The 22,961-nt window shown below is 38.5% G+C and overlaps 2 long non-coding RNA genes across 2 annotated transcripts in view; one reads left to right on the top strand and one right to left on the bottom strand.

Moving 5' to 3' along the window:
• Positions 1-4,875: 4,875 nt before the first annotated feature.
• LOC115413626 (uncharacterized) overlaps positions 4,876-22,961 on the bottom strand; it is an 86,574-nt gene continuing 68,488 nt past the window's right edge. The window contains exons 3-4 of the long non-coding RNA XR_003934492.1: positions 5,172-5,246; positions 4,876-4,959 (exon numbers count right to left, since the gene is read on the bottom strand). This is a non-coding gene — a long non-coding RNA (uncharacterized LOC115413626). The remainder of the gene's footprint in view (positions 4,960-5,171; positions 5,247-22,961) is intronic.
• LOC115413628 (uncharacterized) lies at positions 18,243-21,098 on the top strand. Its single transcript, XR_003934494.1, has 3 exons — positions 18,243-18,254; positions 20,801-20,847; positions 20,955-21,098. It is a non-coding gene; the product is annotated as an uncharacterized LOC115413628 (long non-coding RNA).

Genomic DNA, 22,961 nt, shown 5'->3' on the forward strand with positions numbered 1-22,961 from the left:
ATGTTTGTTAATTTATTTCAGTAAGTCTTATATCTTTGTTCTGCTTCTTTAGTTTTTAACTTAATGAACGATTTATAGAGATTATTTTTCTTTTTACAAGCATTTGTTATTTCTTTAATAAGCCATGGGTGTTTTTATTTTCTTTGTGCAGAGTTCTTTGGCAGGGCAGTGTGTGTTATACAGAGAAATAAATACATCTAAGAAATTACCATATGCACTCTCCACGTCTGATTCCCTGTAGACTGTACTCCAATCCTGGAGCATTAGACTGTTGTTAAAGGCATTGATCGTTTCTTCAGTTCTTATTGGTTTACAGATAATTTTCATGTCTTCTTTCCTTTTCTTTATGTCACAGTCAAACACAGTGAAAACAGGGAAGTGATCAGTGATGTCATATATAAGCAGGCCACAGGTGGTTTGATTTCCCATGATGTTAGTGTAGATATTGTCTAGAATCGTGGCACCATGTGATGTTATTCTGTTTGGTTTAGTTATTGATGGATAAAGGGACATACTGTACATTATGTCCAAGAAGTCAGCTATAGTTTTTAGTTTAGTTTCTTTTACAGGAGAAAATTGTTTCTCCATCCATTCACTGAAAAGTTCAATACTTGAACCAGGCGATCGATATACACTGCTCAGAATTACATTTTTCTTCTTTTCATTGTGGATCTCTACAGTCACACATTCCATCGTTTCATCTATTTCTAATGTCACTCTGTTCAGACCATACATTTTACTGATTTATGAATATATAGTGCAACCCCACCCCCATTTTCTTTCTTCTGTTCATATATCTCGATTCATAATCCTCCAGACAAAAGTCAATACCTTTATCAATGTCAAACCAGGTTTCTGAAATGACAATGACACTGAATGGATGAGTGTTGTTGAAATATACTTTGATGGAATTAAAATTTTTATACATACTTCTGCCTTTAAAATATATGATTGACAACTTACCTACTGATTTAATATCATTTTCATACTGCTCTTGGGTGAAATAATTGCAATCCGTTGCTATGGTAGAAAGAAAGTTATTATCAGGATCTATCTCTGGATGTGGATCCATTGTAGTTCCAATGTAGTCCAGTGTTTTTTTGGCTTTGGCATTAGTTCTCTTCTTTTTATCTAAACAGCATCTGTGTGGTCCTCGTTAATATAGATTTTCGTACCTCGGAGGCATTTGGCTCTCTGTAGTATCTCGGATTTATCCTTGAACTTCTGAAGCCGGACAACAATGGGCCTTGGTCTGTCTCCTTTAGGTTTTCCAGCACGGTGAGCCCTCTCCATCACAACATCCTTCTGGAACTGGAACTTCTCACTTCAAAGCTTTTTCACTTTTAGCTCTGTGTCCGTCCAGCTTTCTCCAGGTGACTCTGTAACGCAATCTATCATCAGGTTGTTTCTCCTGGACTGAGACTCCAGATACTCTATTTTATCAGACACGACCAGCATACTGTCACATACCTTGAACAAGTCTGTCTGGGTGGTGTTACTCTGTTGTTTTGGATTGCCCAACTGTGTCTTTGTATCATCCACATCCTTCTGTGTAAATTGCAGACTGATTTTTAGCTTACCGGCCGACAGGCCGTAAGCTATTGTCGTCATGTGGCGTCTTTCATCTGTTACAAAAATTTCAATCGTCTTCTCCAAAACTACTGTTGCGCCCCTTTGCTCTTCATTGCTTTGACAAGGGTAGCTAACCTGGGTTCTTGTTAAGTATGTAATCTCTTACAATATTAACGATTATTTAAACTATGGTTCTATTTTCTTTTTTATACTATTTTTAGCGCAGTGTAACTTAATATACTTTTTTAAAACATTTACTCTTGAAATGAACCCTTTTCTAAACACTGTGAGCACTTTAACCAGGGATTAAAGCAAAAATTTTTCATCTGACTGAAAATTTTCTTCTGGTCAAAATCATTGGCCACTATTAAAAATGATGCAATACAATACTACTACAGCGTACAAGTTTATATAGTCACATTTGGCAATACTGTGAAACACACTGAATGGGAGAGTGTACAGGTGTAGAAGATTCGTAACATGGATAGAAAAAATGTCATGAGTGGTATTGGTGGGAGGTCTGCGGGTCCTCCCCCAGAAAATTTTTAAAGCTTCAGGTCAATTTTGGTGTTCTCTGGTTAATTTTAAAGGGTATGAAAACCTTTGAAGCAAGTGAAAATAATAACTAGAAGAAAACCTTACTGCAAAAAATTAGTGAAAAACTTTTTATTTAACAATTCAGCCCACAGCAGCCTTATGTGAAGCTTCAGATTGATGGCGGATCAGGACTTTTTTACCATTGGAACTATACAGAATTTTCTTGTGGCAAACTCCGCACATGCACGCACCAGGCTGCTTCATTTTTTTGCACCATGATCCAATTCGAGTTCCATCGTCTCCCTTCTCATCAAGCCATGCCCACCTCCATCTATTTTTCACGCATCTCTCAATAATTACCACTTCAGCACCTTCCTCTACAAACGTGTCCATGATGTCTGATGCTGGCCAAAATAATCTGTACGTCGTCAAACCTGCGTCCACAACCCCCTCCCGCCAATATCATGTTCTCTTCTGATTGGAAGAAATTACATCAACTGAAACAGAAATTATATTCCGTTCCAGATACTCTCTGAGGGTATTTAAAATACAGTGGCTTTGCAAATACCAAGGGTGTTACTCATTCATTCAATTTTATATTCGTACTGTACCACACAGATAGAAATAAGATGCTAAACGGGTCAAAATAAAGCACATATGCAGTCGGGCGCGTAACCGCCTAAGGCCGCGGCGCGCACAGCCGCACGCACGGGAAGGGCACATACACACAAACACTAGTCATATACCGGCAAGAGGAGATAAGCTATTAACCCAAACATGAAGGTACATGTACAGGGTGTCCCATAAGTCTTCATACATAGGAGACATAATACATTCCATGGTTCTAACATGTATTTCTTCATATTTCTTCTTTATAGTTCTTCAGCAGTGGAGGACACGCATTGAAATGTGTTCCCGACAAAATGGCAGTCATACAGAGCATATTATATAAATAAAAATTATTTATGTCAAGAAACGTTTATTCTTCCTATGTATGGAGACTTATGGGACACTGTAGATCAGTTCTGTCTTCTTCCCTTTTCGCTGTGGTTCTTTCATAATGAAAGCTACTTGTTAGCACTAAACTAAAGTTAGCGTCTGGAGGCTGAACTTCGGTAAAGCTGAACTTGTCCATGTGTTTCTGAGGCACATAATGAGCAGCGTTTCCTTCCAAAGAGAAATAGTCATCAATCTCTCCTCCCGACAAAAATAAAGAAGTCATCTTCTTATCATCACTGTTAAACCTATCAGCCCCCTGTGCGTGGCGTGCCTGTGTTAAACACCTGCAGATTCAGGACAGCAGAGCCAGGACAGGATCGCAGTGCCGACTGAACTCCGCGAAACACGTGGGGAAGTTACTTCAGTATGACTTTTTTCCCCCCTCAATTTTTCCATTTGACGGAAATCCGTCGTGGTGACAGAGAACTTTAATCCCTGCCATAAATCAGATTTAATTTACCTTTCTGACCATGTTAGGTGGACTGACCACTGGACTTGTCTGATTCTGGTCGCTCACAGCTGACTGGCTCTGGTTACTGTCGGTCAGCACCTGTAATGGATAAAACAAATAGGAGAGGGGCAATAAAGAGACAGGTACTGGAAATGTACCAGAGAGGACATTTGAGGCTTTAATAAAAGAAACCATCCTCTTGTTGACAAGGACACAGAGGAAAACTTTGTTTTGAATCTCTAGATAGCTTTACAAAATACAATCAATGCAAGATACTGATTAAAATCTATCACTTATGAAGCTATACCTCATTGATATTTTTGACTGTGGATGGGGAATTTCAAGTTCCACAAACTGTTGAATGCATTTCCTCATCAAGACCCTGCAAAAAGAAGAAAAAAAGAGGGATATCTTAAATATGTGAAGATAGGATGTTGCTTTTGTAACATTACAAGAAATGTATTATGGCTGTGCCTCTGAAAGTCTTTTGTAAGACACAAATCCACTCTGAAACAGTTCTTAAGTCACTTAGCCAACCACATGACTACAGTCTGTAGATTCCAAAAACTACTATCTTCTAAGGTAACACTGACTCATGAAATCAGCACTGGATTACTTCATTGTTTATCTACTGCAGACATGTAAGTCAATAACCCACCGTACACACTTAACCAACACACAAAAAATCAAGTATAGCAATTCAAGTATTTCTCAAAAACCAATATGATGCTTCTTTCAACTCCATATGGTGGCAGGACCATATAAACCATAAGGACTTCATAAATCACATTTGGTTAGGCCACAGTTTGACACACATATACACTCAGATATACTGACTGAAGCTTTGAAAAGAATGTTATGAGAGAATCCTTCTATACCATCGTCCACACAAACCATGTCCACATAAACCATAACACTGTCCACACAAACCATGCCATACTCATGTCAGTACACACACTGTGTACTGACATGTCACTGTAACACGTGTTTACATTGCTTACACTACTACTACTGCGTTTTTTAAAATCTTAGCCTTTCATACTGTATATCTCCAATTTGCATATATTTTTCAATGCACACTTTTATAATTTAAAGTTTGTTTGTTTGTTTGTTTTTTAAAGATATGTCTGTATCTTATTGTTTTGTTATCAGATGTATGTGCGCTGTCCCTGGCAGAGACCATCTGCAATTTCATTGCACAACTGGTGTAATCATAATGAAGCCTATTCTATTCATACACAGCATCAATGAAACATGTTTGCAGTCGTGAAATTTTGCCCCAGTTAAGCCATAAATCAGATTTAATTTACCTTTCTGACCATGTTAGGTGGACTGACCACTGGACTTGTCTGATTCTGGTCGCTCACAGCTGACTGGCTCTGGTTGCTGTCGGTCAGCACCTGTAATGGATAAAACAAATAGGAGAGGGACAAAAAAAGAGACAGGTACTGGAAATGTACCACCAGAAAGGACATTTGAGGCTTTAATGAAAGAAACCATCCTCTTGTTGACAAGGACACAGAGGAAAATTTTGTTTTGAATCTCTAGATAGCTTTACAAGATACAATCAATGTAAGATACTGATTAAAATCTATCACTTATGAAGCTATACCTCATTAATATTTTTGACTGTGGATGGGGAATTTGAAGCTCCACAAACTGTTGAATGCATTTCCTCATCAAGACCCTGCAAAAAGAAGAAAAAAGAGGGATATCTTAAATATGTGAAGATAGGATGTTGCTTATGTAACATTACAAGAAAGGTATTATGGCTGTGCCTCTGAAAGTCTTGTGTAAGACACAAATCCACTCAGAAACAGTTCTTAAGTCACTTATCTGATCACATGACTACAGTCTATAGATTCCAAAAACTACTATCTTCTAAGTCAGCAGTTCCCAACCTATTTAGGCTTTAGGCCACTTTCTACCTCCTACCTTATATACCATCGTCCACACAAACCATACTACTGTCCATACAAACCATGTCATACTCATGTCAGTACACACACACACATAGCACCACATTTGCAGTTGTGATATTTGCCCAAAGTTAAGCCATAATTGAATTTATTTTACCTTTCTGACTGTGTTGGGCAGACTGACCACTGGACTTGTCTGATTCTGGTTGCTGACAGCTGACTGGCTCTGGCTGCTGTCATATGCAACAGGAGGAATATGGCCCTTGCTACTCTTCAGATAAAATGTTGTTCAACAGTAGGTAAACAGGTTCACATTTGAAGAACCCATTAAGTTTCCTGGTTGTATAGTGCATGTGTCTCTCCCTAAGTGGAGAAACACCTTTCCCCTATAGAAATGCACTGTTTGGAGTCTGCATGACATTAACAGGAGAAGGATGACCGTTGCTGTATGTGCAGCTGTTCTTGACTACATAAGGCTGAACTGCATTCTGCCACCCAATGCTTTAGCTGTTACATGTTTTGATAGTGCACAATGTCCCCCACAACATGAAACAGTTTCACTTATAGAACCAATTCCAGTGAACTTCCAAAAGAACCACACTGACAAGGCTATGGCAAGGGAAATATTTTAACTGGAGTCCACTAGCAGCCATGGTTTTCATATAAAAAAAATTAAATGGTGTTCAATCTGACTGATTCTCTGCATCACCATCCTCAGTCTCTAAATCACATCTTCCTTCTTTCACTCTACTTCATTCACTATAGATTATTACTGCAATAATATTACACTAATAAAAATAAAAGCAGGTCAGCAGCATTTTGATTTTGTGATAGGAGCCACATTATGATTTTGGGTCCAAGAACCTTGTGAGATTAACACAAACCGGGGTTATCACTATAGTGATAGTGACATCAGATTAATTTCTGACTGTTTGATTCTTATTTAAAAACATAACTACAAGAGACTAATTACTGAGAGAGTTCAGCTAGACGCATGCTTCAAAAAACTGTGAACCAACAACAGGAGAAAGACATTCAGATCCTCCTCTACCTGTTCAATCTGTCCATCCCAAACTGATGAGTAATAAGAACTAGTGTAAAGGCCAACATTTAAAGCAGGCTCAGCTGTGTGCTGACTGCTCAGAACACCTGCCCCTGGCCTCCTCAGTTAACTACATGCTCCAGGTACAGGTCAGGTTTGTTTCCCCCCTCATGTGTTACACAAAGCAGGCCATGAACATTTTAAAGTGGTATCCTATCATCACATAATCGTTACAGTATAAAATATCCTGCTGTGGTTCATATTTTCCCCCAAAAGCCAAACCTGAGCTGTCCTGCTGCTGTCTGTCCTCCTCTCCCCCTGCCCCGCATGCACACAGGAACATTAACGAGGCTTAATTAACAACCACCGTAGCTTGCTGCACATACAGAAAACTAACAACGGTGTCATATACGGCTGCTCGATTATAGAAAAAAAAAAAATCGCGATTATTTTAGCAATAATTGAAATCACGATTATTAAAAACGATTATTTGTTAACCTTAAAGTTGTTTATTTTTTTCTTGCAAAACAATGTAAAATATACTCTTTAAACATAAATAAAGCTTTTAACCACTAAAACAAAGTATGTTCACTTTTGTATGAAACAAAAAAATCTTTGAATGCAAACAAGTGTACTGTAAATTCAAGTATGTTTCCTTTTGTAAATAACTAGTGCACTGGAATTAAACTGCTCTAGACTTGCCATAGAACTGTAGCAATAAAAAAAAAAAACTCACGTAAAGTGCAAATTATAAATTCAAGTATGTTCAATGTATACTAGTCAACATTTGCTAGGGATCAGTTTTATATTTGCACAATAATTGATGTTGTATAATATTTTGGGTGACTTCATATATTATGTGTGTACTTTGGCTAGTCATGTAAAGAAAAATGGACCAAAAGGTAAAAAAAAAAAACCATAAATTTTTATTGCACTTTCAGGCAAAAGGGTGATACAACCCTAGAAATTAGAGTTCACAACAATTACTCTTCCAATTTTGTTTTCACTGAAACCACTCAGAATGTTCTGAAACCCATACGGTGTGATGTCAATAATGTGTGTGGCCACCATCCGCATCCTCAGGCTGTACTCCACTGGGAAAATAAACTGTCAAGTTTCCAGAATTACACTCCCGAATATAGCAAAGTTATAGTCCTGATCCCTAGCAAATGTTGACAAGTGTAGTATGAAACATAGTAAATTCAGTGGCGTGCTGTGAGGTTTCAGTTAAGGCCTTCCGTATACATCAGCCATCTAGAAAACGTACGTTAGGGTTATACGGGTTAGGGTTAGGCTAATACGGGAGTTGCAGCATAAAGAGATTCGGAGAATGAAGATTGCATTGCGGACGAAGTTGTTTTTATGTGTTTTAGTTTTTCATAAGATTACGATAAAGGTGGCGGTGGTTAAACTTTAGATGGTTAAAAAGGTTTGTTGTGTTACCGGTCGGTGCGGACACAACTACGAAACACTTTTTGCACGTGATGTGTTTTTGCTCTTCATCAAACCCAAAGTGATTCCATGCAATTGAAGTTGACTTGCCTTTTTTGTTTACCAAGCACTTCTGCTGTGATTCTCCTGCCATTTGTCCAGACCGCTAGGTACAACTGTCCTCTTGGGGTGGACCTGCCGGCTAGCAGGCAGCAGTAGCTCAGAGGGGGGTGGGGCAGAGCAGCTCATGGTAGCTTGCGTGCGCGTGAATTAAAACAACTCAAAATTAATAATCGTTTTTTCTCAATTACGTATTTTTTGTAATCGTTGCGTGTAATAATCGAAATCGTAATTGAATTTCGATTAATTGCACAGCCCTAGTGTCATATCATATACAGTGCTGTTACTTTTCAATCATAAGGCCAAACCTGAGCTGTTAGACTGCTGTCTACTCTCTGTGTACACTTACAGTTAAAGACTGCACAACGTAAGGTTAATTAGGCTTAATTAATGAGCAAGCTATAGCTTGCTGCAGGACACAAAACCAACAATGGTGCCATAACATATACTGGTTTATAACTATTGAATCCAAAAACCAAACCTGAGCTGTCGGCTGTCCTTGACCTCTTATTAGCAAAGCCTTTAGCCATAGCAGCGTTAGCTAATGAGCGTTAGCTCTCTCATCTAACTTTACCATGTGCAAAGAACACACACATCGATGGCTTGACACACAATCAGCAAAACGAGGCTGAATTAGATTAAAAACCCTTACCTGTATCTGTTTACTCCGTTAGTTAGTCCACTAAGCAGCGACTTCCTCCTCCAGTATTTCATTTTTAAACGTCCTGAGGCTCTGGAGACGGTGTGGGCGGACCTTGGAGTCAACGTATTGTAGGTACCGCCCACTGACAAAAACCAGCCAATCAGAAGAAATATATATCTATATATCTCTCTCTCTCTCTCTCTCTCTCTCTCTCTCTCTCTCTCTCTCTCTCTCTCTATATATATATATATATATATATATATATATATAAGCTGTAAAATCTAATAGCTGCTGAGGTTTTGCTGTTATGACATGACTACTAGATGCGCTTGGAAAATTAGTGGGTGGACTTGGCCGTTGATGCCTTATCCCCATGCAACTTGAGCATGAGCAGTTTTGCAAGAAGGATGAAGTGAAATTTCAGTGTCCAGATGTTCAGGCCTGATTGAGACATTTCCATCCAGTCAAGCCAAAGGTCCACCTACCTAAACTAGAATGGTAAATATTGCACAAGTCCTTTAAGTGTGTGGATTAGAGGTAGAGGTAGGAGTTAGAAAGGCTGGTGGCAGTAAGGAGAAGGGACTTCAGTGGAACATTTTATACCAGTTAGCTGAAATGTGTTCCTCTGTGGAACCACAGCGTTGTAGAGGATGATTATCCTTATCTATAGTAGACTCAAGTCTAGACAATCCTCTCCTCTCTCCCAGAGTGGGAAGTTACTCTCCAACAACAGTCAACCCTCCTGCTCACTTTGTTTGGTCACTTGGCCTCCCCAGTACAGTCACAGAAAATAGGACCCACAGAACAGCTTTTCCCATACACTTCCTCTCAATTAGTGACTCTAAGGGAGAAGATTTAGTGTATGTCTCATTGAGGGCAGTGTTTTTTTTTCACTGTTTTCACACAGTCTGGGCATTTGCTGCAATGGCTTTGATAATGATAGGCCTTATCTGAATGTGTCCCTCCAAATGTGCACAGAGAACACTGCAGCTAACACAATAGTGGACATGATTACACTTCTACATGTTTGTGTGAAACCTGCAGCATTACTAGGATTCAAAGACAATGAAAATGATCTGACATTCTGGTACATGAGGCACAACTAGAAGCGCAGCGTTGATGGATAACAATCTGAAGTTAATTATCAGAGAAGAACTAAAAACCATATACATGTCATTAACTGCGGATCTGAAAACTCCAAAAACACATTCACTAATAACATTGAGGTCAAACTCAGGATAATTTCCTGATGTGATCGTAGTGAAAGCATCATGAGGGCTTTTAAGCAAATTTCTAAAGCACCTATGGCGACTTACACTGTACTGAAAGTGTTGCCAGTTTTTTTTCTGTCCACAGGAGAAGAGAGAGGCCAGAGTAACTTGCCAAGAAGTCCTGCTGTGTCAGCATGAATCTAAGCCCATCAGACATGAGACTGTAAAATTAGACCCATAAACCCATTAAAGGCTGGAAAATCAGGGTGGAAGACATCGTAGCAGCTCCTTGAAGTCATAAATACAGACCTGGGTGGGCATGATTCTTTAGGTCAGTTTGATAAATTAGTTCAAAAAAGAGGTTCAGCCAGTGGAAAAAAAGTTGCAAAAAAAAAAAAAAAAATGCCAATGCATTGTGATAAACTTCTCTTTATTTGACATTACATGCTGGGCTAGTGTCAAAAACTGCAGTTCCTTGAATGTCCACTTGAGGCAGGCTTCCAAAGTGAGTCAATCCACATGATATACCAGTCATTGGTACCAGTCATGTGTCTGTCCAATTAGATTCAATTCACAATAATATTAGTTGAGTTCTAATTTTAAATGTGTGGTAAATGGGATTTTCAATGTTCAATGTAAATGTCCACAGAGTCCACATTCCTCAGTGGATGTCAACAATTTAGTTCCAGATACAAGATATTGTTCTAAGCTACGGGTGGATCCAATTGGAGGCTAATCGGGGTCGTTTGGAATTTTTTTGGATGAATTTTGGAAAATTGCTCAATGATGACAGATAGGAAAATTGTAGATTTTGTGACCTTACTGTGACCTTGAACTTCGGCCTACTTGGCCCAAAATTTAATGGGTTGGTCCCAGGGACTAGGCCTATCTGCGGGGAAGATTTGGGAAAGATGGGAGGAAGAGTTTTCCCCTAAAGTTGATAACAAACAAACACACACAAAGCAAAGTGATCACAATACCTCCTGGCAGAGGTAATAATGCTGCATTATCATAATTCTTTGCTTTATTTCTCCCTTCACTTTTACCTCCTTGAGATTTGTGTTGCAGAAACAGGCCTCAAACAAGTCATTTTTGTCCTGATCTTTGTGTCTTCAAAATGTTGTTATCTTAATGTTGGAATGTTCAGATGGTATGTGGCTTGCGAAAAAAAAAACAAAAAAAAAAAACAAAGGTCCAATATGTTGTTGTCTGCACTCACATGCATTTGTCCCATTGAAATGAAGGGGGGTCTGAAGTCAGGGGACAGTGGAGAAATAATAATGTCACACACAAACAGGAAATCACTGTTACTGCAGGAACGGAAATCAGGGGAAAACAATACACCCCCTCCTTCTGCAGCTCTCTATTGTCTGTCCATATCGAAAGACCAAATGAGAAGATAAATGAACTGAACATTTCATGCCTTGATGGAAAAGTGAAACCACTTTTGAAACACAAACTAGAGCAGTAGAATCAGGTCAGGTCAGGGATTGAAAATTACAGTTGTCAGTCATGTATCTGACCATACCTTCTTGTCCAAAAACACAGAAAAATCCAAAACCCGAGTCAGGATGCACATTCTACAGGCCAAAATCCAAGTAAGGAGCAGATGCACAAGTGTCAGGTCCGCTCAGACCACTGGAACTACAACAGGCTCAAAGGCCATTCTGGAATTTATGCCCAGTTAAGCTAAAAAAAAACTGTCAAATACTGCTGCTTTAAAAGAGAATACAGAAATACTGACAAAACTAGTGACATTTCTAAGTACAGAGCTTGAGTAAAACCACTCAGAATCCACTACTATTTGATCATTAGACACTGTAGTTGTCAATGTGAAAGAGAACCAGTAAGGTTCATGTTCCCTATAACTCTGTAAATCTATATATTGGTGATGTCTCAGTACTCGAACGGAGGGAGGATACAAAATTATTACAGGTGCTTTTAGCAGCCAGCAAGAAATCTATTACAAGAAGGTGGTTAAAGCCAACTCCACCACCATTAGCAGACTGGTACCAGACCGTCTGACAAATGTTCAAAATGGAAAAATGGACTTACTCTGTCAGAATCCAGAGGGATAAATGTGACCATATTTGGGATAAATGGATTCAGTTTGTATCCTCTAGACGCCCAGAATTTGTCTCAGTCCTCTAAGAATGTCTTCTTTCTAATCTGCCTGTCTTTTGTCTTTGGGAATGTTTGACTTTTCCATAAACATGAGTAATGTTTAAAGAACCCAGAGGTAGTGAAAGCTGTGATTGTCTTTATTTAAGTGAGAAATACCAAAACTGTAAACACTCAGTTCATATGTTTGTTTGTTTGTTTTTCTGTTTGACACTGTTGTATGTATAAAATAAGAAATACAAACAGGACTCTAATAGATAACATATGTATGAATGTTAATGCTGAGAGATCTTGCTCCTTTTCCAATAAAAACAAATAAAAAAAAAAAAGAAAGTGGACCAGTAAACCAAGTAAGTCCTTAACTTGACACCGCAGGATGGGTCTTATGACAGGATAATTGTTATTTTCCCTTCAGTGGAAGAGTCAATGCACAGAGAGAGAGGGAGAGAGAGAGAAACACAACAAACAACAAACCGACAAGGACTAAATTTCATATCTTTAAGAATAAAAGAGAGAAAAGATTTTACGCTGTATCGTACGCATAAAACTGTGGAAGTCCCAAAACCAAAGCCAGCAGCTTTAATATGGACCAACACAGAGCTTTGCCAACATATTACTGTTATTACAAACATCTGTCTTTTCCACAAGATGGGAATTTTCAAAGCAGACCACATAAAAATGATACAATATCTTTCTGAAATGATTTTAACATGCAGCAGGCAGTGTTCACATGGTCCGCTCACAAGTTTCCACTGTGCTGTCGGAACTGTTAATGTGATTATACAGAGAGAAATTGAAATGTGGACAGGAAATGAACCATACACTTTGCACTCACTTAGTACTTAAAATAAGTCACAAACAATTATCAGGTATTTACTTCGATGGGACTAATTCAGCCTTAATTGTCGACACAACGGCGGAAGTTACATGAACGGTTTTGTCCATGGCTGAATGCATTTTTAATTCTGGACTCTCATAAATAATTTAAATGAGATAAAGATATATTTACACTTAGATGTGATTATGTAAAGAACGATAGAACAATAGATAGAACGATAGAACAATAGATAGAACGATTGATAGATAGAATGATAGAACGATAGAACGATGGAACGATAGAACGATAGATAGAACGATAGAACGATAGAACGATAGATAGAACGATAGAACGATAGATAGAACGATAGAACGATAGAACGATAGAACGATAGATAGAACGATAGAACGATAGATAGATAGATAGATAGATAGATAGATAGATAGATAGATAGATAGATAGATAGATAGATAGATAGATAGATAGATAGATAGATAGATAGATAGATAGATAGATAGATAGATAGATAGAATTGTATTGCTGTTGAATGTGATGAATCTAATCCACACAGAGGAGCTGGTATTAGCATTAGCATTAGCATTAGCACACATGAACAGGTCTGTACCTGTTTTGAATGGGACCATATGTGTGAAGAGAACAGGTAAAGAAAACACAGAAAGGCTCCGGTCCCACTGAGGGTCCAACCCAGTGCAAGTGCTAACCACTACGCCACTGCGCTGCCAAATGTGTTAGACGGGTTATAAAAACAAAATGGAAACATTTGAAAATAGAAACACCATAAACTGCTGAAATTTAACTGTTAGAAAAAGGAAAAAACTCTGTTTTATGACTTGGAAACACACACTCCTCACACATAATTCATATTAAAAAGATCAGGGGTGTCAAATTCATTTTAGTTCAGGGGCCACATATAGTCCAATATGATCTCCAGTGGGCCAAATCAGTAAAATACTAACATAATAACCTATAAATAACCTAGACACTCCAAACGTTTTTCTATGCTTTAAAGTGAAAAAGGTAAAATCACATTATGAAATGTTTCTATCTACAAACTATCCTTTAAAAAAATGTGACTAACATGAACAACCATGAATCACCTGAAATTTCTGTTAAAAAATTAAGTGCAATTATAAGACCATTCTGCCTTAGTTTATCATTTATACATGTGCATTACAACTTACAGATCACAGTGGATCTACAAATGCACAAAATATGAAGTAACATCATAATACTGTTACTTTCTTTAAGACTTTTCAGGTCGCTCATATTTCTTCAGGTTATTTACATTTCTTTGTGAAAGGAGAGTTTGAAAATGTAAGCATTTTCATGGAATTTTATGTCTTTACACTAAAACAAAGACAATAATTTGGATCTGTCATTATTTATAAGTTATTATGAGGATGAAATAGTTCTGTATGTGGCTCCTGACCTAAAATGGTTTTAATGCCCTTAACTACCCCACCCCTAAGGTGAGGCAAGGGCTATTGTTTTTGGTTCAGTTTGCTTCTTTTGTTAACACTCAAACAGTAAAACTGTTGATTGAATTTATACCAAATTTGGGTTTAGATTACCAGTGATGCAGAATAGACCAGATTACATTTGGGAAAAGTAGGCCAAATTTGAAATTTTTTATGAATTTTTAAAATCTTTATTTTTTTCCTAATTTACTTATAATGTGCCAAATTTCAAATGTCTGTAGCAGCAAAACTATTGGTTGAATTCATACCAAATTGAGTTTATAGATTCCCAATGATGCAGAATAGACCAGATTACATTTTGGAAAGTAGGTCAAAGTTAACATTTTTTATGAATTTTAAAATCTTTTTTTTTTTTCCTATTTACTTATAATGGGTGAAATTTCTAATGTCTATTAAAACATCAGCACATGGCATAAACATGATGACATCAGCTGGATCGACGCCAAAATAAGCTACAAAATGTGGAGGGGCGGGGCTTGTTGTGCCTGGAACCACGTGTCGTAAATGTTTTCAGTGCGATTTTGCATTTCACAGATTCCTTCCACAAGCTGGACTGAACCCTTTGGCAGGCCAGTTTGGACCGTATGACACGCCTGATATAGATGATAATGGATAATCTGCTGATAATTCAACAATAATTGTAATGCAAATAAACCCAAGTTTCTTAGTTAAATTATATGATTTTAAAGATCTGGTTTTAAAGACCATTATCAAGAACAAATGGTTTCATAACACACATTTATTTCATGTTATTTTGAAAAAGGCAGGCTAATATCTGAATATTACGGTGGCTGACGAGGGCCAAACACATTTCATCGGCCCAGTGCGTCTCAGTTAGAGAACACAGCTGCAAGTTCAGAAACGATGCAAATTCACAAACTCAAACACAAATCTAAACCAGGTACAAAGAGGAACATGGTGCAGTGAAAAAATGCACCACAAGACACAAAAACACATGAATAATCATTCAGTGGTCTACAAATAAAGAAACGATGCAAACCAAGAAAACATCTGCAAATGAAAAACCGCCACAGAACCAGTCAGTCCAACAGAAGTGTTCCAAACCTGCAGACAGCCAGAGTTTATACACTGTAAGCCCAGATAAGTAGAGTGTACTCAAAAAATTTGAGGCAAGTGGATTGCACTTAAATGATCTGAGTAATGATTGACTAATCAACTGGTTTAAGTAGGTTCAACTTAATGCTACAAGTATTGAACTTAAACCTATTAAGTAAAAAACACTAAAGACAAGTTGTTTGTACTTTAAATCTGTTGTAAAATCAACCCCACTATCCAACCATTCAACTCTGCAATTAGGTTACACTGACTACACTGACTAGATTTTCCTCAATTGCAGCCAGTAATTTATCATTGATCAAATAACTTTTTTAGATGATCATACTCACGGTTCTATCCTGAGCAGAATAGTTATGAAATTATTCAACTTAAAATATTGCAGCATGAATGAAGTTTTCTCTATGTCATTAACCAGTACAGGAAGCTCACATAAGTTAGGCAAGATATTAAGACTCTCATTTTGAAGAAAGAGTTTTAGATGAACAGTAAAGTAATTGTTCTTCCTCTGGCTCGGACTCATGGTGGCAGCTCTACAAAACTACAAAATAAACCACAAAAAGGCCAATAAACACTGCCATACACACATTAAATCCAAATTAACACCACGCCACAACCACCGCTGAACCCCTGCACAGAAAAAGAACACATTTTCAACAACATGCCCAATACCCACAATGCAATACGAAGATAAAAAGGTGTGGTCATGACTAAAACTTAGTGATTTAATTCCATTCAACTTAACTTTTTCGTACTTTCAACTATGTCTACAAATTAGTATACGACAGACTAGTGTCAAATAGAATCAGATAGAAGTCACATGACCGTGCAACACTGTAACTTCAGTTTGTTCTACTGTAGTTTGAAACTCTGTCATCGGCTGATTTTTGTTTTTTCTCTCCATCCTGTGTCAGTGCATCCAGCTTTTCTGCTCACAGCGACCCCTGCAAGTTTGGAACGCTTCTGTTGGACTGACTGGTTCTGCAGCATTATTCTTTGCACATGTTTTCTTGGTTTACAGTGTTTCTTTATTGGCAGAGTATTTGATATGTTTTTGTGTCTTGCTGGGCATTTTTTCATTTGCACCTCATTCCTCTTTTTGTACCTTATCTAGTCTGTGTTTGTGAATTGTGCATATTTTCTGTACTTGCAGCTGTTTTCTCTAACTAAGATGCACTGGGCCGATGGAACGTGTTTGGCCCTTGTCAGCCACTGTAGAATATAGACCTTTTTTCTACCACATTGCTTTTAACAACCCACTCCAGCGTCCTATCGTCAGCACTCGGCCAAATAAAGTCCCATGTGTGAAAATCAGAAACATGCTTTGGAAGAACAGAAACAGTAACTTAAAGGATGGACTCCATCCCTGTGAAGAATCCTCCAGCATCCTGTCGGCTTCTGCTTGAACAGGGGGTGACCAGCCAGGGTGAATTTACCGAAGGGTCTGCTCCTTATGTCTGTAACTGAATACTCTCAGCCCTCTCAAATACTGTATTCCGGCTCCTCTTTTCCCTCTCTTTACTAATTGATCTTCTACATCCTTTGATTCTTTCCCTCTTATTCATCCCTTTCCCTTTCTTTGCTCCTCCACCTTCACCCCTCCAGATTTCAGCTGGCATCTGATTAGTGCTGCTGGATGGTTACCACATTTGTTTCCGATGCAGCAGCCCGTCTGATCAGATGTGCATAAATAGACCCTCTGGTGTGTAATTGCTAATAAGGATCCAGAATGTGCACGCAGAAGAAAGAGGCTGCTGCAATAAAGACCTGTAATGGCAGCCACCCCCCCTGAACACACACAAAGAGGGGATTGAGCAGCAGCGCCTCCATGTCCAGGAGGAAGCCTCTGTGCTGGGGGAGATATGAAGCACCCAGGCATTCAGATCCACAAAAAAAATGTTTTTTCCTTGTAAATAATATTTTTCCCCTGTTTAAGAGTCTGGCACACACTCTCCTTCCCCCATTAGCTCCAATAACAAGAGCTTCCCAATTAGAGTGCAATTAAACCTTGGACGCCCACACGATTCCACACTGAGCACCTTCCTCTCATGTCAGAGGGTGCGCACTACTGGGAAAAGTTTGAGCATATCTGTGTGTGTGGTGTTAAAGTCTGGAATAGACTGAGGGAGGAGCACAAGGAATGTTCGAACATAAGACAATTCAAAAACACTTATAAGAGCATGTTTTTCACAAGATATAGGGATGAGGGTTTTTAATTGTCACCATATGTTCACTGTTGTTTATGTATATATTTCCTTCCTTTAGTTAGTTATTATTTGTTTATTTATTCGCCAGCACAACTAAGAAAGGCAATTGGTAAAAGATTATATGTGTATTGAAACATCAGGACGTTCAAATAAAGGTCAGTTCAATATAAAGTGGGTCAGACCAATAAAATACTATCATAATAAACTATACCACAAATTTTCTTTGTTTTTGTGTAGAAAAATGTAAAATTACACAAAAATTTTTACATTTACAGACTAGTCTTTTACAAAAAATGTGAATAACCTGAAATGGCTTAAGAGAATTAAATGTAATTGTACTAATATTCTGCCTGTTATTAAAATGTTTTGTGTATTTGTAGATCCACTGTGATCTGTAATGAACATATGAAAATGAGAAGCTGAGGCCAAATAATGGCATAAATTGTTAAAATCGCGCTTTTTTTTCTTAATAAATTTCATTTTGTTCATGGTTGTTCATGTTTTTAATTTTTTTAAAGGTTAGTTTGTAAATGTAAACATTTTGATAATATAATTTCACTGTAAATAACAGAAGTTAGACATGCAAATTTTGGAATTGATATTATTAATATGTTATGTTATTATTTTAATGATCCGGCCCACTTCGGGTCATATTGGGCTGTATGTGGCCCCTGAACTAACATAAGTTTGACACCTCTGCTTTACAGGTTCTTTCTAGTGGAAGATGTATAAATCTGTTGAATAAATGTACATAAACTAATATATGTGTAATAATACTTTATCATATATACTGAAAACATTAGATAACTAGCACTTTAGTCATTTCTTTTCCATTTCATCGTCTTAAAATATGTAAGACTTAGCACTTTTCCTCTCTGAGGTGGATGATTTCTAATAAAATAAAATTGTAGACCAGTGTTATCTATGTAACATTATAACTGCTGGTTATTAAATGTGTCCACCGCTTCGTACTGATGTTCACAGCAAGTTTATTCTTCCAGAAGATAGGTGGTACACCGTGAAACACTGTGAAAACTAAATACAAACAGAAAATTAAACAATGTTTCACTTAATGTTATTCATACACAACACTGTAAACAGAAATTAAAAGTCACTGTTTACCGTGTTCGCCTGGATAACCAACAGAAAAATGGGACGGGGTATAGTTTTCTCTGTTCAGACCCGCCAGATCTGTCCTTTCCTCTGGCGTTGTCCTTTGCTTTCGTGTTGAGGCCACATGACTGTACATGACCTTTTGACCAGGACGAACTTAGTGCAAATACTTATTTGACTTACAAAACAACTTAAATTACAACAAATCAGATTTTCAGTAATGAAGTGCAAAATAAAATTAACCCAAAAATCTAAAATATAATAATCAGGTTAATAAACTACTGTGTTGCCATAGAAACTTGACAACCTGAAACTCTATCCGTTACAACATTGTTTGGCTTGTGCCTGTGCGACAGAGGGTGGGGCTAAAACAGAACCCCCCCTCTTCATTTCCTCCCACTTACTGTCTTGTTCGCTCACAGAAACAGCAACCTGGCTGCATTCACTGGCCGTCCTTCCACAATGTGGTGTGAGTGTGAGTCTGGAGGGGATTTACAGACGACAGGACTGGACCGAGGCCCTGATGAATCACCTGTGGTTTCTGGTGTCCCAGTGATGAATGCTCCGCACAACAAAGTATATGTTACCCTGAAGTCAGGGGACGTTCTCAGAAGAAGTGAGTAGAAAATGAAAATGATGAGTGTAATTTTTCAAACTGAAATGGAAGAGAGATGGATGTGAATATGTGAAGGAGCCGTTGTGCTTTTTTTTTTCTTTATAAAACATTTTCACTGAAATGGTCGACTGTGGTTTGTAATTTTCTCCAGCTGTAGATCGGCAGATAAAGTTGTGTTTCATATGTTTCAGATCCCTCCTCCCATCCCTTCTCCTTTTTCTCCCTCTCCCATTTGTCTTCTTTTTTTTAACAATATATTTATTAACATATTTTTTTTTATATACACACATACACTTGTAAATATACACACAGTTGTAGTAAGTATGTAGACCTCACTAACAGAGGCACCTGCAGCATTACAAGTGTTACAAGCACAAACAAAACAAACAAAACAAATTACAAATAAACAATACACATACACATCACAAACTGCCATAAACTTTTGTACATAACTGAATGCCCTGTTCCAATGACAGGTATTTGAACTCATTAACCCTGTTGTAAGGTTCACACAACAGAGTATTTATTCCTCCTCATTGTCATTTACTAAATCAACACTTTTAACAAACATCTTCAAAGGTTCCCGTATCTTTTCAAACATATCTTTTCCTTCCTTTTCGTATGTACGTCAGTCTCTCCAAAGGAAAAGTTGTCAACATTTGCTTCTCCCAGTTCATAATATTGGGCCTGCTGGTCTTTTTCCAAAACACTGAAATGGATCTTTTGGTACGTAAAAGACACATATCTATTAATATTTGTTCACTTTTGTTGTATTTATGACCTTTTATGACATTAGACAACTGCAGCTCATTCACAACTCTGCTGTTAGAGTCCTCACTAAGACCAGAAAAGTGGACCACATTAGTCCAACTCTGAGTTCCTTCCACTGGACCACATTAGTCCAACTCTGAGTTCCTTCCACTGGACCACATTAGTCCAACTCTGAGGTCCTTCCACTGGACCACATTAGTCCAACTCTGAGCTCCTTCCACTGGACCACATTAGTCCAACTCTGAGGTCCTTCCACTGGACCACATTAGTCCAACGCTGAGCTCCTTCCACTGGACCACATTAGTCCCAACTCTGAGGTCCTTCCACTGGACCACATTAGTCCACACGCTGAGCTCCTTCCACTGGACCACATTAGTCCAACTCTGAGGTCCTTCCACTGGACCACATTAGTCCAACGCTGAGCTCCTTCCACTGGACCACATTAGTCCAACTCTAAGCTCCTTCCACTGGACCACATTAGTCCAACTCTGAGGTCCTTCCACTGGACCACATTAGTCCAACGCTGAGCTCCTTCCACTGGACCACATTAGTCCAACTCTAAGCTCCTTCCACTGGACCACATTAGTCCAACTCTGAGGTCCTTCCACTGGACCACATTAGTCCAAACTCTAAGCTCCTTCCACTGGACCACATTAGTCCAACTCTGAGGTCCTTCCACTGGACCACATTAGTCCAACTCTGAGGTCCTTCCACTGGACCACATTAGTCCAACTCTGGGGGTCTTTCCACTGGACCCACATTAGTCCAGCTCTGAGCTCCTTCCACTGGACCACATTAGTCCAGCTCTGAGCTCCTTCCACTGGCTGCCTGTTTGTCAGAGGATAGACTTAACAGTTCTGTTTGCTGGTCTATAAAACTCTGAATGGTTTAGGACCAAAATACATCAGCTACCTTCTGACCCAGTATGAACCCCCCAGACCCCTCAGGTCATCTGGAATCCAGTCCTCCTGACCCAGTATGAACCCCCAGACCCCTCAGGTCATCTGGATCCAGTCCTCCTGACCCAGTATGAACCCCCCCAGACCCTCAGGTCATCTGGATCCAGTCCTCCTGACCCAGTATGAACCCCCCAGACCTCTCAGGTCATGTGGACCTGATCTGTTTGTCATTCCAGGGTCAGACCCAGACCTGCAGAAGCTGCGTTCAGCTTCTATGCTCCACATGTCTGGAACAAACTCCAGAAAACCTCAGATCAGCTGAAACACTCCATTTATTTAAATCCAGCTTCCAGACCCACCTGTTCTCAGCTGCATTTGAATAGAGTTTGGATTCTTTTAAGTTTTTATCTGTTTTATCTGTTTTTGTTTTTTGTTTTTTTTTTGTTTTCTCTTGCCTATACTTTTCATTGCTTCCCATGCTTTGAATGTTTTATGTAAAGCACTTTGAATTGTCTTGTACATAGAATGTGTTATAGAAATAAACCTGCCTTGCCTTTTGGGTAAAGTCCTAAAACAAAAAGTGCAGGATCCATTGGAACGATTTTCGAAGTCATTTTTTCTATCTTTTCCCATTCGTCTTCTTTCTACAATTTCTCCTCCCATGGTTTGGAAGCAGCAAAAAGAGTACCCAAGCACACATGTGAGTTGCATGCTGTTCTTGTTTGTCTTTCCCAGAATGCCCTGCTGCTCACACTGGTGCTAGTGGGAGTTGGCACTTCCCCCTCATCATTTTAGCTCTGGTGTCAGATCCAAACCCTGCTGCCATAAGCTCTCGAGCATGCTACCTGACCACAGACGTACACAGCTGTTTTCCAGGCCTCAGTTTGACATTTGCTGCACAGTAATTCTATTTTTCTTTTTTTTTTTTATCACAATCTAGTTTCAACTTCAAAAAATAATGAACTACACTGTGAACTACACTTAAAAACTTGAATGACAAATATGTGCATTGGAAAGAAAAAAAACTCCTGCACTGTTATAACATTATTAAACTACATCATCAGCTAATCCACAGGTGTCAAACATGTGGCCCGGGGGCCAAATCTGGCCCACCAAAGGGTCCAGTCTGGCCCTGGGATGAATGTGTGAAATGCAAAAATTACACTGAAGATATGACCAATCCTTTCAGTTCAGGTTCCACATTCAGACATATTCAATCTGCAGTGGGCAGGACCAGTCAGAATAACATAGAAATAATGACAACTGCCAATGTTTCTCTTTGTAAATGTAAATATTTTCCATGTATTTACACTAAAACAAAGTATAATTTCACAAAAAATGTGAATAACCTGAAAAGTCTAAAGAGAAATAAGTACAATTTTAACAATATTCTGCCTGTTATTAACATGGAAACATGGAAACTAAAGTTGGGAGAAAGCAGCAGAGTTCTGTCTGGGAGTTATTTGAATACGACGACAGAGAAGAAGAGAAAAGGGACGACTAAACTACAATTAATACTAAAAGTAAGCTAAGCTAAGTTATTGTTTAATTTGAACAGAAAATTATTCAAGGAAAATCAAAAAATATTGTACGATATTGATGTTTGTGTCGATAACGGTTATAATTGCACCACTGTTACAGTGTTGTTGGGGCTGAGGGGGGCCTGGAGATTTTTCATCCTCCAAGGGGGATGGGGGGGCAGAAAAAGACTGAGAACCACTGGTCTAGACTACAGCATGAGCAAACCCTTGTTTCTTTTGGTAAACCCTACCTATGATTGCTTTGTGCTTTTGGGACAGAACATAATGTGGAGAGAAGCCATGGTTACAGTTATTATAAAGCCCTTCTCTGCAAATCTATCGATGCTTCACAGGCTGGGAAAGATCAGTGTTGTTCATTTGCACTAGTGTGTCTTACAT

This window comes from Sphaeramia orbicularis, chromosome 22 (assembly GCF_902148855.1).
Source record: "Sphaeramia orbicularis chromosome 22, fSphaOr1.1, whole genome shotgun sequence".
Classification (NCBI taxonomy): Eukaryota; Metazoa; Chordata; class Actinopteri; order Kurtiformes; family Apogonidae; genus Sphaeramia; species Sphaeramia orbicularis.